This window comes from Galeopterus variegatus, unplaced genomic scaffold (assembly GCF_000696425.1).
Source record: "Galeopterus variegatus unplaced genomic scaffold, G_variegatus-3.0.2 Scaffold2284, whole genome shotgun sequence".
Taxonomy (NCBI): Eukaryota; Metazoa; Chordata; class Mammalia; order Dermoptera; family Cynocephalidae; genus Galeopterus; species Galeopterus variegatus.
Window position 1 is genome coordinate 186,963 of NW_007728395.1, and position 6,212 is coordinate 193,174.

The window sequence follows — 6,212 nt, forward strand, 5'->3', positions numbered from 1 at the left end:
ATTTTCCAGGTGACTGCTTGGCACAGCTTGGGTGTCAGTAGTGTGGGCTGCTGGTGGGAGGAGAGATCCCACAGATCTGTGCTTGGTCATGGGCACACATGTGAACTGGAGCATATCTGGGTGATGACTTTCCCTGATGCTAATGAGCTGAAATATGGCATAACTTCCATGACGTGCTGTACTCGAGCCCTCAGTCCGACCCCCTCCTCAGGTGTCTGCCCACCTCCCCTCGCAGTGTTATTCCCCCCTCTCTAGCGTCAATGCCTCTCCTTTTTTCTTCTTCATTCTTGTCACCCCCAAGGTGTTAATCGTAGACCTCTCAGCAGGTGTGATATCGCCCCCTAGGGGACATTTTCAACATGTTTTTGGCTTCTAAGTTGTCAGAATGAGCTTGGGAACCAGGATGCTAAACATCTTGAAATAGATGGGACATTCCTACTAAACATGCCTGCAGGTGAAAAACCTATTTCCCATTCTGTGAGCACAGAGCATAAACCTGTTTCACTCACTAACACCAGTCTTCATGCATTTGAACATGCGCTGACCTTACCCGGAATGCACATCAGGTGAGTTGAAAAACACTTGCACTTGGCTTTGTTTGAAACATTCACTAATTTGCATTATCCAACTTGCATACATGCCTATGTGTCAGTCTGCACGTGTAACTGCTGAAACCATGGTGACCACACATTTAATGAGTGGTCAGCCAGCATCAGACTGTGCCATTACGTATTCTAGGCTATGGTGCCCAAGCAGTCACATCTCAAAAGACACATCATTTTATTAACTTGCTTTCTTTTTACTTCTCCATCATTAAAAATGACGGTATTATATTGCTTTTATAAAAAGGTTATGTTATCTATGAACCCCATTTGAAGACAGTAAAGAAGCATTGGAAAATATTCATTATAGCAGGGTTGGGTCTGAAAATGTTAAAGCTGGGCTCACCAATAATGGCTCACGGTATTACTATTCTCAGGGGTGTGGGCACTTTTACCAGTCTCTCTTAAGGACTGAAATGCTTAAAGGTCTTAAAAGAACCTATTTCTAATGGGGTGGAGGGGGTTGGAAAGTAGGAAAGAGAAAGATTCAAGATGAGTTGGAAATTTTCCAGTGCCCCCTCAGATCCTAGCTCTCAGTTGGCTTTTGGAAAATGCTGTATTAATAAGCCAGGTCCAGACTTATTATGTCTGAACTATGATTATTTTTGAGTCAAGCATGGAATTAAATCGGTGATTATGAGGCCATGGAAGTAATTTCCCCATCTGAGGTTCTTGAGACGGGAGTGAGTTATTCATCCCTAACACTGGGCCAGGGTGGCAGGGGCTCCCTGGCTGTCCCGTGGACTGCAGGCATAGCGTCTGTCTCCTCCAGGCCACGTTGCCGAGATGAGCACGGTCAGAAAGAAGAACACGGCCTCGGGGCCTGTGGGATTTTTCGTTTACTTCCCACCACTGTCAACCTCAACTCTGTCTCTGGAAATCTTTGCAACTCGACGTGACTCTGAGAAGCCTGGTGCTGCGTAGACATCGAAGTTTACCTGGCAGGTCTGCGAGATGCTCAGTGGCCCTCACCCCCTCCCGCAGTCACAAGGAGCAGAGAGAACCTTGCGCCCCATTCCCCATTAGCAAGTGAAAATGGGAAACAAGGACAATTATTGGGGGATTTGGGCAAAAACTCTGTTTCTGTTCAGATTAGCCAGGGTAATAACACACAGCTGAGACTTTTTTTTGCCTTAGTCCAGCAATTGCTTACATTCCTTCCTTTTCTTTTCGGTACACGGAGGGGAGGAATACACACTGAGGTTGCCAAATATACAACTGGCTGCTCTTAAGTCTCCTTCTGGAGAGCTAAACGCTTCTGGGCAATTCTAGATGTGGTCCAAAGGCGAGTCCTGGCCACTTCCTGCAAATCCAACATCACAGAGAGGCGCTCCGGGTGCCACAGCGCTTTATCTTTGAAGGCTGCTGTGAAGATATTCATTACTGTTTGCTTTAAGGCACGCAGTCTGTACTCTTCTCTAGCTCAGGTTCCTCGGCTGAGTCAGTGAGACTGTAGTTTAACTTACCCCCACCCCCTGTTCTGCCCCGTGGTTTTCAGATGGTGCTTCACTAAATTGCTTCAGATTAGCGCGAGATCAGACGTGCAGGCCCGGGCGCGGCCAGAGGCAGGGGCATGTTCTCAGGTCACTTTGCCACTGTTGCACTGGGCCAGGACGCTGCAGGTGGCGCCTTGCTGACCCTTCCAGACCCTCACTGGGAACTACGGAGAGATCTAAGCCACCAGGTGCCCTGCCCACAATTGATCATTCACAAACCTGCTGCACGGGCTTTCCCTCCTTCCATCCTCTGTCCTGCGAGAGAGGCATTTTCTCCTTCTGTAGCAGGGGACCTGGGATTCGGAAAACTCACGTTGGAGAAGATGCTGAGCGTGGACTCAGGCCACCCAGCCTGTGCTGGACCATGGGCTTCAGGCATGTGGCGCAGGCAGGACAGCTCACCAAGCACACGTCCCTCCTGGCCTGGGTGCGAGGTGGGTGCGTGGCCACTGCCGCTATCTGCAGGGCCAGAGTGAGAGGTGCCCTGTGCCCTGCATGGCAGCTCCAGGGGGCCTGCAAGGAGGAGGCAGGGCAGAGACAAAGGAGGGCCACGATGGCCTTGTGGAAGGTCGCCTACCACCAGGGACACAGGCTCTGAGTGTTTTCTAAGCAAAAGTTAACTTCTCCTGGATGAAGCCACCGAGAACTGGGGGTGTCACTGTGGCAGCTGGTGTTATGCCGAAAACACGGGAAGAAGAGTGACACCTGCACTGCTGTGCTCGAACCGAGATTAAATGACATGAAATACTCGGTGCTCGTGACAATGTCTGCCCTCGGGGGAGTGTGATAAATATTTATTTCTCTGCTTTCAAAGCAGCCCTTCGTCTGTTTGGTCATCCCAGCTGCCTTTCTGTGAACCTCCTCCATAACACTGCCCATTTCAGGTAAAGATTGTGACACCTGTCCATAAAAGTTGTGGGAGCGCATGACAGCGTGGGTCGCACCCTGCCTTCTGCCGTTTAGTTCTTTCGTAGCATTGCTCCTCCAGTTCCTCTTGGAGTGGTGTGTGGACCTGGGTCAGAAGGCCCAGGAGTGGATCTGTCTGTCAGAGCTGATAGTAGAAGATCTTCAGTCCCACCATTAGGGGGCAGATGAAGCCTCTGCCCGGTTGGAACCAGACTCTACCAGCTGTAATTACACGTCTCTGCACAGTGCGCATTCGGTCAGACGTGCTGGGGCACCAGCCCCTGGAGGAAGCAAGGTCTCCTACAGGGGCGAGATGGCCTTGCATCCTGCGGGTGGCTGTGGGCAGCCTTTGTTTCCTGGGAATGGTGGGCAGGGCATCTCCCAGGCCCCGACCCCTCAGGCAGCCCTCAGAGCACGGTCCTCCTGAGCAAGGCAATACTGAGCTGGGGAAACATGAAGGGCTGTTTCGGGGATTAGAGCCACTCAGAAGCCAAGCACTTACCTTTCAAAGCAGAAACCGAGGGTTTCACATCAGGAGCCTGTTAAGGAAGTTCCTTCCAGAGGGAACACCAGGCCCAACAACATACCGAAGGTCCAGACTTCACAACCGATGACTAGAAAACTGCCCGTGTGTGCAAATACACACCATGCACACCCCCCTTCACTGATCACTTGCTACATACCAGACAACCGCTGTACACCAGGGTCCTTCAGAAAGTTCGTGGAAGATTTCTATTATCTTTCAGTTCTATTTATCCATGAACTTTTTAGTTTACATCACGTCATTGGTATGCACACCATAAATCTGTTTGCAGGTGCGAACCCTGAAAACCTCTGCCTCTGGTCCAAGGTCATGCAGCTGGTAACGGGTGGAGCCGCAGACCGAATCTGGGTCCAACTACCAGGCCAAAGGTAACCGCCAGGCCCCATGGACCCCAGCGGGGCGCGTCCAGCTCTGCATGAAATTCTCTAGTGAGTTCAGGTTTCATGATGGGACACAGCACACCCCGACAGTTCAGCAACAGTCCCTGCCCTCGCCCTGGTTTACTGTGGCCTGGAACTACCTAGACTGTGCCAACATGCAGCGCTGTTTTGCAGCTCCATCCAGAGGGACAAAGTCCACCTCTTCTCTCGAGTCAATGTTGGACTGAAATCAACGCTGTAGAGGCAAAAATAATTTTATAAACGTTTGTGGACCAAGTCCAGGGTTCGATCCCTGTACCAACCAGCCACCCAAAAAAAGAAAAAAAACTGAAGAACTTACACAAATTCTCTTTTTGTTTTGGTGGCTGGCCTGCCTGGGAGGGACCTGTGACCTTGGTGTTAAGTAAATAATTTTTGTTTACCTTATTTACCTTATTTAAACAAAAATTATTTACTTATGGGCGGATGTCAGGATGTCTGCATCGGAGCATGAGAACGTTCCCCAAGGCAATTCAGTTCTAGGCAGCCTGCTTGAATCCAGATCATAGTTTTACCAATGTGAATTTCAAAACAACTCGTGCTGAGACAGAGTAAACAAACTTTTAATGTTTTATTTAAACATTCTAAATAAAATGTTTATTTTACTTATTTATTCTGGAAGCTGGCCAGTGCAGGGCTCCGAACCCTTGACCTTGGTGTTCCAACGCTGCACTGTAACCAACTGAGCTAACCAGCCAGCCCCACTCTTCTGATAAGAAAATATATATGTGCTATAAGCTACAAAACACCAGCTGAGTGATTTTAGTGACTTTGCTAATGAGACAAAGGCTCTTATCTTTGCATTTAAAATTGGCATTGCACAAAATAAGTTGACTAATTTTTAATTTTCCCTCTTAGAATGACTTTAAGTAGCAAATAAAGGAACACCGTGACAAGTCAACTGTAGGAGGAAGGAAAAAGCTCTATATTTTAGTACCTCATGGCACTTTTTTCCTGCTTTTTGTAGAAGGGCCCACGTTTTCATTTTTCACTGGGCTCCTCAGCTCTGGAGCAGGCCCTGGAAGAGGGCTGTGAGCGGTGAGAACGGAGGACACCTGCCCAAGAGGCTGCATGGCACACTGGCTGTCACGGTCCTGGAAGCCAGTCTGCCCTCGCTGAGTTCTGGCCGTGGCTGCCACCTGCCGTGGGATCTCTGACTGGCCACTCAGTGATTTTGCACCTTTCTTTATCTTTAGAAGGTGGATAATAATGGTACATACCTCCTAAGTGGCTGTTGTGAAGCTTTGTGTCAAGTTCTTAAAACGGAGCTTGTCACAAGTCAGTCCTCTCAATAAATATCGGGCGTCGTCATGGTTGATACGATCATTTAACAAACGCACACTGGCCTTGTGCAGAGGGCACCATGCAGACACTCAGGCCAACAAGATGCAATCCTGTCCTCGAGGCATTTACAATCCAGCCAGGGAGGGGCTTGGATAAGGAGGGAGCTCAAAAGGGGAAGGGATGCCTTACTGTTTGGGGGATCCAAGAATTACTCATGGAAGAAGGGGGTGGTGGGTTGAGTCATATCCCCCCAAAAGATGTGTTGAAGTCCTAACCCTGGAGCCTGTATATGTGACCTTGTTTGTAGATGTGACCAAGTTAAGATGAGGTCATGCTGGAGAAGGGTGAGGCTTCAGTGACACACATGACCACGAAGGCAGAGATTGGAGGGATGCATCTGCAAACTGAGGATCACTGAAGGCCATCCCCAAACGCCAGACCTAAGGAAAGGCCTGGAGTGGATGCTGCCTCTGGAGCCTTCAGGGGGGCGTGGCCCTGCCGATGCATGATCTCACACTTCTGGCCTCCAGAACCATGAGGCAATAAGTTTCTGCTGTTTCAAGCCACCCAGTTTTTTGCACTTTGTTACAGCAGCCCTAGGAAAGTGACACAAAAGGGTTTTTGAACACAGATGCTCCCAGGGTGGGCTGTCACCTGGGCGGAGGCGTGGACAGCAAGTACTGAGTAAGGCACGGATTCTCAGAGCCTGATGTCACCTGGGAGCCCATGGAAGCTCTGGGTGGGGCCCAGCCCTCGGGTTTTCACAAGCCCTCCAGGTGATTCCCACGTAGGCTAGAGTTCGGGAACTCCTGTAAGGAGAGGACTGTCTGCCAGGCGTCTGTGAAACTGAGCAGAGGCAGAATTCAGTAGAGAGGTTAGGCTGAGAGCACATCATGGAGGGATTGGATGCTTTATAGGATGAGAAAGAAAGGCCTCACGGGTTGGAGCCACAAGTGACAGG